The sequence below is a fragment of the Ambystoma mexicanum genome, chromosome 2q (genome assembly GCF_040938575.1).
Source record: "Ambystoma mexicanum isolate Mex_15411 chromosome 2q, UKY_AmexF1_1, whole genome shotgun sequence".
Classification (NCBI taxonomy): Eukaryota; Metazoa; Chordata; class Amphibia; order Caudata; family Ambystomatidae; genus Ambystoma; species Ambystoma mexicanum.
Genome location: NC_090924.1, coordinates 367,392,972 through 367,405,467, shown reverse-complemented (window position 1 = coordinate 367,405,467; position 12,496 = coordinate 367,392,972). Strand labels below are relative to the sequence as shown.

The window sequence follows — 12,496 nt, the reverse complement described above, 5'->3', positions numbered from 1 at the left end:
TACCAACAATGGTAGAACTGTCTGGCTGGACGCCGGGGTGGGGGGAGGGGGGTAGGGGGTTTGTTGATGTGGTTACGTTCACAGGGGGGACCAGGGGTCAGTTGGGGAAAGGTTTCAGGACCACCTGGGGGGGAGGGGGGGAAGGGAAACGGGAGATCAGAGGATAACACGAAAAGAGCCGGACAAGGAAAGTGCCACGAGTCAGCTATCCAGTAGCTGGTTAATTTTAGACAATGGCTGATGATCTACCTACCCTGGGCGTGGGCTCCCTTAACGTGAGGGGGCTGAACACCCCCACCAAAAGATCCCTGGTCTGCAGGGAATTCAGGAGGGCTAAACTAGACGTGCTTTTCCTTCAGGAGACGCACTGGGCGAGGGGGAAAGAACCGAGGCTACGGGGGGGGGGGTATTGGGGAAGTCCTCAGCGCCTCCCACAAGACCAAGAAAAGGGGGGTGGCCATAGTGCTAGCGAGGGACATTGGCTTTGAAGTAGAAGACTCACTGAAAGACCCAGAGTGGCGGTTCCTGCTGACGAGGGGCTCCCTGCGGGGCTCCCCCTTAACACTTGCAGTTGTGTACGGCCCCAATGAAGGCCAGGCGCAATTTTGGGAGGGAGTGAAGAACAGATTGAAATTATTCGTACGCGGGTTGATGGTGGTGGGGGGGGACTTTAACATGGTCCTGGACCCGAAAGTTGATAGGAAACGCTTGGAATCCCAACCCACCAGGGCTGCAGATGAAATTATGGCCCGCTCCTTCCAACGGATCAACACAGAGCTGGGCCTAGTGGACACCATCCCGACCCCTAGGGCAGAACACCCCTCCTTCACATACTATTCTGCAATCCACACATCATACTCCCGAATAGACTACATCCTAGTAGACGAACCCCTGCGCCCATATGTCTCTGGCTATGAGGTTGACCCGGTCCCCTGGTCCGACCATGACCTGGTCCGTACCACCATTATAGGGGAATGGCGAGGTGGCAGAAAAGGGCGATGGAAGTGCAATGACTCCCTGCTGAAGGACGATGTCCTGGCGCAAGAAGTGCAGGACGCCATTACGGAATACTTCAAGCTGAACGACAATGGCGAGGTGGGTGCGCATGTGCTGTGGGACGCCTTCAAGGCGACCTTACGCGGGGTTCTCATAAGAATGGGGGCTCAGAAAAAAAGGGAGAGGGAGGCCCAAGAAAAATCCCTTAGGGAAAAGATCGCACAGCTCCAGCCGGGAGGCCCCCCGGAGGCACCCTTGGCTATGGAACAGATCACAGCCCTAGAAAATTACAAACTTCAACTGAAAGATCTCTTGTTGCACAAAACTGAGCGCAACCTCCAGCTAGTGAAACAAAAATACTATGAGAAGGGGGACAGAGCCGATAAAATCCTGGCATGGAAACTTAGAGAGGTCCAGAGAAGCAGACTGGTGAGGGCAATCAGGAACGAACGGGGCTCACTAGACCATAGCACCCCAGTCATAGGAGCGGCTTTTCGACGCTACTATGAACAACTATATTTGTCAGAATATGCCGGGGAAGACACTCAGATTGAGGAGTTCCTAGACTCCATCCAGATCCCGTCCCTGACAGGCGAAATGGCAGAAGGTCTAGAGGGAGGGGTCACAGAGGAGGAGGTGGAGAATGCAATCGGTGGGATGAAGGCGGGAACGTCCCCGGGGGAAGATGGGTTCTCAGTATACTTCTACAAGAGGTTCCGGTCCATTTTGGCCACACACCTGGCGAGGGTGTTCAACGCAGTACTGGAGGGGGGCACCCTGCCGGAAACGATGATGAGAGCCATCATAGTGATATTGCCCAAGGAAGGAAAAGACCCCACTGACTGCTCCTCCTACCGCCCGATCTCCCTCCTAAATATAGATGTTAAGATCCTAGCTAAGGTGATGGGTAAACGGTTGGAGGGGATAATGCCCAAGTTAGTACACGGGGATCAAGTGGGGTTCGTGAAGGGCAGGCAGGGCTCGGATAATATCAGGAAGACTATAGACCTAATCCACTATGCCCAGGAATCAGACCTAGAGGCGAGTTTGCTTTCCTTGGACTCCGAGAAGGCATTCGACAGGGTCGAGTGGAGGTACATGCAACTCCTCCTCCGTCGAATGGGCTTTGGGCCTCACGTCAGGACCTGGGTCTCCGCCCTCTATGGAGCCCCAACAGCGAGAGTGCAGGTGAACGGGGAACTCTCCGACTCATTCCCCCTCACGAGGGGAACACGACAGGGGTGCCCACTCTCTCCGTTAATCTACGTCCTGACGATGGAACCTCTGGCCATAGCAGTCCGGGCCCACCCCGACATCAAAGGGATCAAAAGGGGAGAAGTAGAGTTCAAGCTCTCCCTGTTCGCTGACGACATCCTAGCGTACTTGGTGGAGCCCAGCTCCTCGCTCCCCCCCCCTCCTGCGTCTGATGACAGCCTTCGGGCAGTTCTCGGGACTAAAAATAAATGCAGCAAAGTCAAAGCTCCTACCCATGAGGGTCCAGGACCCGTGGTTGGACCCCCGGGACAGGTGTGCGGGGATTGCGGTGGGGAGGGATTCCATCAGGTACTTGGGGGTAACCCTGACTAGAGATCTCTCGAGATTGGCCCCGGTGAAATATGGGCCTATCCTGGCGGGGGGTTACGTCTGACCTGAGGAGATGGGATGGTATGATTCTGTCCTGGTATGGGCGCATGACAGCGATAAAGATGAACGTACTGCCGAGATTACTATATTTATTCACCGCGCTCCCAACGGAGGTCCCCGCCCAGTTGCTCCGTGATCTACAAAAAGCAATCCGCGAGTTTGTATGGCAAGGGAGGGCCCCGAGGATAGGAAAGGCCACCCTAACACTACCCAGAGAGGAGGGCGGGTTCGGACTACCGGACTTTCTCCTTTACTACCGGGCCGCCCAGCTGCGGGTCTTGCTGGAGCACATGAAGGAGGGGATGGGCACCTACTGGTCATACCTGGAGGACATGGACGCCCACCCTCTGAAAGTGCGCGACCTCCTGTGGCTGCCGCGTAGACTCATCCCTAGCAAACTGAAAGCCCACCCAACCCTGGGAATACTTTGGACAATCTGGAAAGAGGGACCCACAACCTCATACCTCACGACATGGCCCTCTCCAATGTCTTCGCTTTGGGGCCACCCGCTCAAACTAGGTAGCAGGGGATTCAGGAGTGCCCAGTCCTGGTCGGACGGGGGTCTGGAATGGGCAGGACAACTGTTCAAAGAGGGCGAGTTCCTCGAATACGAGGCCCTGCGAGATGCACTGGGGCGGGAGTCCCTTTCAATCTTTGAATATCTGCGCCTGAAGGGCATCCTTTGTGACCAAACATGGGGCCAGAACCTACGGAGACAGCTGACCCCCTTCGAAAAGTTCCTGGACACGGCCACATCAAGGAAGGGGGCGGTCTCCAAAATGTACCAAATACTGAACACTGTTAACTTGGAGGGGAGAAGAGGGTTTCGAGGGTTTTGGGACGACCTGGCAGGAGAACCACTCACGGAGGAGGCGTGGTCCAAAGTCTTTAAGATAGCATTTCATGGGAACCTATTTACATCGGACATGGAGCACAACTTCAAGATTCTACAGGGCTGGCACAGGGACCCGTTGAAACTGTCCAAGATGTTTTCGGGAGTGTCCCCCAGATGCCCAAGGGGTTGTGGCCAAGTGGGGTCGAGGGGGCATATGTGGTGGTCCTGCCCCAAGGTGCAGGAGTTCTGGGAGAAGGTACGGGGGTGGATGGCCGAGGTCACAGAGGAACTAATCCCACTCAACCCCCTAACGATGTTGCTGGGCCTCCCCCCGGAGGACACTGAACTGTATAGGTACCCAAGAATGTGGGAGACGATGTTGCGAGCGGGCAGAGTGCAAAGGTGGAAGAGCCCAGAGACCCCATCCAAGGAAGATTGGCTTAAGAAACTCAAAAACATGTTCTTAATGGACAAATTGACAGCCATGGTAAATAACGAATTGGGCTCCTTTCAGGCTAACTGGTATGGGGTCTATGGGGCATGGGGTTGGGACCCCCACTGACAATATGAGAACACTCTGGCAGGATGGCGGGGGTGGGTTTGGAATGCTTTACTCAGGGATGTAGGAGTAGCCCAGGACCCGGGAGACAGCAGATCTCACTCAGCCAATTTGGACGCGAGAGTATAGCATACCTCTGTGGCAACGTGCGACGATGACAGCTCCAGCTGTTCGACTTTTGAAGTGACACTGATCTGGGGGGAGGGGAGGAGTTGGGGTGGGGGGGGGGGAGGGAACCTGGGGGTTTTATGACAATGTTAAAACTGATGATTACGACGCTCCCAGCGTTGCCGTTTGTATTTTTCTTCTAAAAACTACCAATAAAACCAAAGTTTAAAAAAAAACATTTTCAGAACATGGTTAAAATCTGCCATTTGTACATGATATTCAATGATAGTAGCCCTAGCTCATAGCAAATTAACTAGATAGGCAAGCTTGAGGGAAGAGATGACACCTTTTTCCAGTATAGCCCCTCAATAACATTCCAATCCGGCATAAACTCAACCATCCTTGTCTCTGCACCATAGATCAGAATCGGTACCACTTTTTGTTTGCAGAAGGTGATAAGCGGGAGAAACAAGAACTCTATGGATAATTCTCCCCTGACTTACTGCTGTTTCCGTCTTCTCCCTGATCTCTGTAGTATATGGTGCTTCTTTGACACTATTGTTTGTGGTCATGCCAAGATATCGATATTCATCTAGTACCACCAGAAGCTTTTTGTATAGTGTACACTTAAATAGTTGCCTTTTTTTACACCACTTGTTTACTGTGGACCTAATAATGTTAGATTTGTCCACAATAATAATTAGATGTTTTTCATTTGCGTAGCTCTCAAGGGCCTGCAACGATCTTTGTAAGCCCATCAGTGTTTTAAATAAAAGGACAAGGTCATCCACATACAACAAATAAGGCACAGCCATATTACCCAATTTACGGGGGAGGGGTCAGACAATACTGATTCCAAATGGCATCCAATATCGACTATGAATAAATTAAAAAGGGAGGGGCCAATATACACCCCTGCTTTAGGCCTCTATAAGTAGCTATTTTATGATAAGAGTGCCTGCTGATGTAGCCTGATCTGGATCAAGGAATCAGTATATAACTGGGAGACTGACAAATGATTGAATATATGCCGGACAATTCGCTGTTTTCATTTTCCGGAATAGCAATTCTCTGAATCGAATGCCATTTTAAAGTCAATAAAAGCAAAATATTTGTTTTGTCCCGAGTGAATAGGTATTTCTTTCTCCAAGTCAAGGTAAATACATTACTCCTACGTCCCGTCCCCTTTCCTCCATACTTATGGAACATCTCTCCGTCCTGTGGGACGGGACCGGAGCACTTTGTAATAAGCATCCACATTTTTTTCAAAAATGTGTCCCTCCTCTTTCCTGTGCGGGGCCCGGCACGCGGCCGTAACCCCGCCCACCTTGGCTCCACCCCGCGCATCGCCCATCAGTCCTTTTCTCCGTACGATCGGGGCTGGACGCACTTGCATCCTCGGAAGAGTTTCTTCCCTGTTTTCCTCTCTGGCTCTCGCTAGCGTTCGTTTACTACTCTGTCTGAGGTGCCTGTCGGGCCTAATAATTCTACCGGAGTTTTCTCTGAGGGTCTCCGTAAGGAGCCTGTGTTCACCGGAGTACGCTCCGAGGCCCCTCCTGTGGGGGCTGTTTGTAGGCCCAGTTCTACTGAGTCGTGGGGTACCGGAGCTTGCTCTGAGGCCGCTCTTTCGTCTTTCCTCAAAAACAAAACTGGGGTGCGCCCCGAGGCCTTGGCTGGGCTTGAAGTTACCGAACGGATGTTCGAGGCCCGTGCCGATAAGGCTTCTACTGGGCCTAGGTCCGAGGTCCCTTGTACAGAGGCTAAGGCTACCAACAGTTCTGAGGGGCCAGGCAAGGCCCTGTTGGTGAAAGCGGTTGCTCACCGTTCCCGTTCTTGTGGTGATACCCGATCTGTTGAGGGGGCAAAGAAGAAAGTTTCTTCTTTTACCGGCAGTGCCGAGGCCCTTCCTTCGAAGGCTCAGTTGGCGGTTGGTATGTCGCAGAAACATTCCAGGCCTCATAGTACTGGCTCTGCCGAGGTTCCTTACGTTAAGGCTAAAATTAAGACCCCTGACCCATCGACAGGGACCCCTGCCTCACTTCCTCACTTGCCGCAAATCCCCTCAGATGAGGACAAAATGGCGGCCGTTCCCACCATGACCACGGCGGCCATTTTAGGTACTACCCCTACAACTACGCCATCGGCCCCTGGTGTAGGGTTCGGTTCTTTGGGTGTACCCAAGGTCCCTCGTGCGCATCCTTACCGGCCGGTTTATGATTGGAACGCCCAGAGGCCTCTTCCGCACAATGTTTCGTTTCCCGCGGGGGCGGCTCCCTCGATTTATGTGGATATGTCGGTGGAGGGGCCGGTGTGGCACCCTTCCCCGTTACGTCCCTGGATTTGTCCACCTCATGAGAGGCCTCCTGAGGTACCGAAACAATCTCCTGAGGACGCCTTTTTCAGTAAATTTCAAGCGCTTATGCGCACCGACCCCATGAGGGAATATTTCAAAGGGCTTTTCAAGGAGATATGTCCACCTGCGCCTTGGCCCCACCCGTTCCTCCGGTGGTCCCGCCGGCGCCTCTCTTGCCCGTGGTGCCTCCCCCTGCGCTTCTGCCTTTGCCACCATTGTGCCCAGTCGACAAGGCAGTGCCTGACACGGCTCAGCAGGATCCTGACCTGTCAGATGACCCTCAAGGCGATCAGGACAACGAGGACCTTCCCCGCTCTATCAGAGCCTTTCATGACCGGGTACTGGACATGATGAGTTTCTTAGATGTTCCGGTGCTCGAGGCACCCGCTCCACAGGAGGGCGTGCTTTCTGGGGCATTCACCTTGTCTCCCTTGGAGCGTACCGGCCTGTTCTTGGAGTAGGATGTTCTGGCCGAGGTCCGAAGAGTTTGGGAAAAGCCACACTCGGGACTTTTTGTCAATAAAAAGATTGACGCGAGGTACAGGCTGCATTCTTCGGAAGAAGTGGCCTGGTCGTCTTGTCCGCCTCCCTCCTCCACAGTGGTGGCTGCAGCTACGTTGCAATCCAGACCTGCAGCATCCTCCTCCGCGACGGCTACTCAGGTCTTGGGAAAAGGAGGACAAGCTCCTGGACTCCCTAGGGAGGAAAATCTTTGCCAATTCGGCCTTACAGCTCAGGCTTGCCAATGCAGAATTGACTTTGGCAGGAGCTAACATGCGGATGTGGGGAGGTCTGTCGGAGTTTGAGGAGCACATTCCGGTCGAGAAGTTGGAAGATTTCAGAGGGGGCCTTTCCGATGCCATGGTCTTGGCCCAGGATCTCCTGGAGGCTGCGGCTCATCACGTAGACACCTCGGCTCGGGGCCTGAGGCTTGGGGTTGATACCTTGCGGCAAACTAAGTTTTCGAAGTGCAAGACAAGGTTCTGGACCTTCCATTCGATGGTAAGGAGCTTTTTCACTCTTCTACTGATGTAGAGCTCACCAAAAGCAAAGATAGCACACAGACGGCTAAATCATTGTCTGTTCTGGTTAAAGCTCCTTTCAAATCCCAAAGACCGTTGTCGCAAAGTCGACCTTCCTCTGGTTTTAGGGGCTTCCTCGACCGCAAGTCTCGCAGAGTGGATACTCCTGCAGGGAATAACCGCCGTAGACAACAGTATACGCGGTTTTTCTCCTTCTCCTCAGCCTCATCAGGTTCAGGTGGCACCGCCACCGATAAGCCTGCCAAATCAGGGTTTTCCGCGCTCGCACGAGACCCCGGTGGGAGGACGCATTGCGTCTCATTGGGAGTCGTTGCAGACCATCACAGAAGACAGATGGGTCTTGTCAGTCGCTCGAGCGGGCTTACCTTTACCCCCTACCCCACCTCTCAACCCTCCTTTTCAGCTGTCGGGCTCACCCTCCCTCAAGGCCGAGGTTCAGAAACATCTGCACCTCAGAGCTGTGGAACCCGTTCCCCCTTGGGGAGCGAGGGGAGGGATTTTACTCCCGGCTGTTTACGGTGCCCAAACCCAACCAGGCTGGCCTGCGCACCATCCTAGACCTTTCCCAGTTCAATCCTTTCCTACCCCAAGAGAAATTCAAGATGATCACGCCCGGCCAGATTCGCTCCTCTTTGCAGATGGGCGATTGGCTCAGCGTGGTGGATCTTCAGGATGCGTACATGCATATCCTGATGTGGAATCCACACAGGAGATACCTCTGCTTCTCTTTGGGAGAGGAGCACTTCCAGTTTCGGGTGCTTCCTTTTGGCCTCAGCTCGGCGCCACGTGTCTTCACGAAGATGATGTCGGTGATTGCGGCCCTTCTTCGTCTCCAGGGTATCTATGTGTATCCCTATTTGGACGACTGGCTCCTACGCAGTCCTTGTCCGTTGGCAGCAGCGGGCAACCTCCAGTCTCTCCTTCAGCTCCTGTTCCATCTTGGGCTGTCGGTGAACTGGCGGAAATCCTCCATGACGGTCTCACAGGACCCGACTTTCCTGGGTTTTCGTTGGAACACGATCGACTGCCGACTGTATCTGACTGGGGACAGAATGGCAGATCTATTGGCCACGTGTCAGATGTTTACGCAGTCAGAGAACATGTCGGACTGGTGGTTCCAGAGGCTTCTGGGCCTCATGGCCTCGTGCGTGCTGGCTCTTCCTCTTGCTCGTCTGAAAATGAGACGGACCCAGATGGCTCTTCGGAGTTCCTGGCGTCAGGCTGTGGACCCGGATTCCAAGCGGATAATGATTCCGGATGCCATGAGAGCGGACCTGGACTGGTGGTCATCTCTCAGCAACCTGTCAGTGGGCGCCGGGTTTCAGGACCCAGCCCCCATGGTGACGATCACGACGGACTCATCCCTTTTGGGGTGGGGTGCGACGTTAGATCTTCTTCAGGTCTCGGACCTCTGGTCGCCTCAGGACAAGCTCCTGCACATAAGTCATTTGGAGCTTCTGGTGATTTTTCTGGGGCTCAAGGCGTTCAGACCGCTCATTGTCAACAAGGTGGTCCGCATAAGAACGGACAATGTGGTATCAATGTATTACGTAAACAAGCAAGGGGGAACGAAGTCTCCCCCTCTCGTGGACCTGTCCATCCAGATTTCGGAGTGGGCCGTGCTTCATGGGGTCTGGCTGCTTGCAGTGCACATCCCGGGCCAGCTGAATGTCACTGCGGATGCCCTCAGCCAGCGGACAGTGGTCGGCTACGAGTGGGAGTTGAAGGCGGAGATCCTCTCATGGATTTTCACGCGTTGGGGCACACCGGAGGTGGACCTCTTCGCCACGGCGGTGAACAAGAAGCTTCCTCAATACACCTCCAGAGGGGGGCTGGGTGCCTCCTCTCTGGTGGACACTCTCGAGATTCCATGGCACAACATGAGAGCTTACGCCTTCCCGCCTCTCCCCCTAGTTCATCGAGCAATTTGGAAGTTGAAGAGTTATGCCAACTGTTCTCTTCTACTGATAGCTCCGTGGTGGCCGGCCAGGTTTTGGTTTTCAGAACTTCAACACCTGTCGGTGTGTCCGCTGATCAGGTTACCAGTAACTCCCGATCTATTTCATCAAGGGGAACAACAGATATGGCACCCCTCCCCACAATCGCTCAACTTGGCGGCATGGTGCCTGAGTTCAAGTCTCTAGAGCATTTGGGTTTGTCTGCGGATAACATGCGCATTATCCAGGCAGCCAGGAAACCCTCGACCAGATCCCAATACAAGAGTAAATGGCTCAGGTTCTGTCATTGGTGTTTGGAGAAAGAATTGGACCCGAGGGTGGCAACGATTGACACGGTGCTGTCCTTCGTATCCTCCCTAGCAGAGTCAGGGGTTCATTTTCTGTCTTGCAGGATTTATCTCTCTGTGGTTTCCGCTTACCCCTCTATAGACCGGTGTTCTTATTCTCTAACTAACCCGGTGGTGAAGAGACATTTTGCTGGCTTGACACGCATCTACCCTCCGGTTCGTAGTCCGCATCCGCCTTGGGACCTAAATGTAGTTCTGACGGCGCTGTGCCATAAACCCTTTGAGCCAATGGCTACGGTTGACTTCAAGTACGTGTCCTGGAAAGTGTCCTTTCTGGTCGCCGTTACGTCAGCGAGGAGAGTGAGTGAGCTCCAGGCATTGTCGGTGGAGCATCCTTTCTTGGTCTTTCACAAGGACAAGGTAGTCCTTCGGACAAACCCAGCTTTCCTACCAAAGGTAGTGACCGAATTCCATCTGAATCAGTCGATTTCTCTTCTGGTCCTTTTTCCGAACCCTTCCTCGGAGACGGAAAGGGTTCTACACTGCCTGGATGTCCAAAGAGCTCTTAAGTTCTACCTGGACAGGACTTCCGAGCTTCAGAGTTCTTCTCAACTTTTTGTGACCTTCGGTAACCCTCAGGGCAGGCCGGCGTCTAAGGCATCTTTTTCCAGATGGATTGCCGCCTGTATCACGTAGTCTTTCACTGCCCAAAAGCTGAAACCTCCTAAAGGTATCCATGCACACCTGGTGTGGGGCAAGGCAGCCGCGGTTGTTTTTCAGAAGTATGTTCCCTGGGAGTCCATCGCTAAAGCATTTACTTGGGCCTCCCCATCTGCTTTCTGTAAGCATTACTGCCTCAATATGAGCTTTAGAGCTGATGCTCAGTTTGGCCAGGCTGTGCTGAAGAACCTGTTTCAGTAAGAGGTATTTCCATCCACCCATAGTTCCTGTAAGGAGTGCTTGGGAATCTCCCATAAGTATGGAGGAAAGGGGACGGGACATAGGAGTATTACCAGGTTACTCACCGTTGTGACCACCTTACTCCTAGTCCATAGTCCCCTTTTCTCCATTCGCCCGCCCTCCGTGCCCTCTAATAAGGTTCCTCTGTTATTGCTAATGGGTCTTTGACTCTGTGATAGAAAAGGACTGATGGGCGATGCGCGGGGCGGAGCCAAGGTAGGCTGGGTTACGGCCGCGTGCCAGGCCCCGTGCAGGAAAGAGGAGGGACACATTTTTGAAAAAAATGTGGATGCTTTTTACAAAGTGCTCCGGTCCCGTCCCATAGGACGGAGAGATGTCCCATAAGTATGGAGGAAAGGGGACTATGGACTAGGAGTAAGGTGGTCACTACGGTGAGTAACCTGGTAATTGTTGAGGTTCCCAGCCCCTCAACAAACCCTTATTGATGCATATCAATCAAAGAAACCTGGTTCATCCATAACTTCATATCTCTAAGCAATATATGCACAAAGATCTTGCCCGGGGCATCCAAAAGGGCTGTAGGTCTATAATTGAGCAGCGATTCTAGATCTCCCTTTTTAAAAATGGGCATGATAACAGATCAGGGAATTATTTTTGTTTCTATTACTTGTATAAAAATAGTAGAGAGAAAAACTTCTTCGCGCTCAACAAAAGGGGGGACACTAGGGAGGAGACGAGATGGGATGCCTCAAGCTACACTGAGGGGGGAACCTACAGCAGCTGTGGCGCAGAGAAAGAGGCAACTGGAAGTGCTGGAAACGCAGCTGGAGGTGGAAGTTGAGAAAGCTAGGCAAAAGGCGGGAACTACCCTGACCAGGGCGGCCATGAAGGAATATCGTAGAGCACTGGGGCAGTTGGAAATCCTCCGCACCAAAAAGGCTGAAGGGGCGCTGCTTCGTGTCCGCCAGAAATTTTACGCTAAAGCGAATAAGGCGGATGCACTCCTTGCATGCCTACTAAGGGGAGCCCACTCTAGGAATGCAATCACAGCCCTAAAAACACGGGCTCAGGGGAGCGGGTGACGCGGGTAGGGGAGATGCAGGAAACGTTAGTACAATTCTATGAATCTCTTTACACATCGCAGGAGCCCCGGGCCTGTTCACAGGTAATGTTTTTGGAGAGGGTGGAGATGGGAAAGATTGGGAAGGAGGTACTCGATTCACTTAATAGGGAGGTTTCAGTGGAGGAAGTGAGGAGGGTGATCTGCAGCCTTCCACCGAACAAGGTGCCGGGCCCGGATGGCTATACTGCGGCTTTTTATAAAACTTTCGCACCCACACTAGTCCCGCACCTGACTCACCTCTTTAACACATTTAGATCGACGGGGAGAATAACTCCGTTCATGGAGGAGGCACGGTTGACCCTCATTTTGAAACCGAATAAGGACCCCGAAGAGAGGACATCTTACAGGCCCATAGCGTTAATTAATATTGATGCCAAAATATTTACAAAAATCTTGGCCAACAGGCTGGAGGGCTCTCTCCCAGATATGATCCATCCGGATCAAGCGGGTTTTATAAGAGGCCGACAAACTGCGGATAACATCAGGAGGGTGGCCCACCTGGTGGAAAAAGCCAAAAGGACGGACACTCCCACGGTTCTCCTATCGCTGGACGCAGAAAAAGCGTTTGACCGCGTGGAGTGGTTCTTCCTGTTCAGGACCATGCAAAAAATGGGCATTGAGGGGGAGTTCTTACGTATGGTTCGGGCTAATTACCAGGCGCCAATTATG

The 12,496-nt window shown here is 53.0% G+C and overlaps 1 protein-coding gene across 2 annotated transcripts in view; it reads left to right on the top strand.

Annotated features, from left to right (window-relative positions):
* Positions 1-12,496, top strand: part of COG7 (component of oligomeric golgi complex 7) — a 1,349,184-nt gene that overhangs the window by 312,377 nt on the left and 1,024,311 nt on the right. The window lies entirely within an intron of this gene.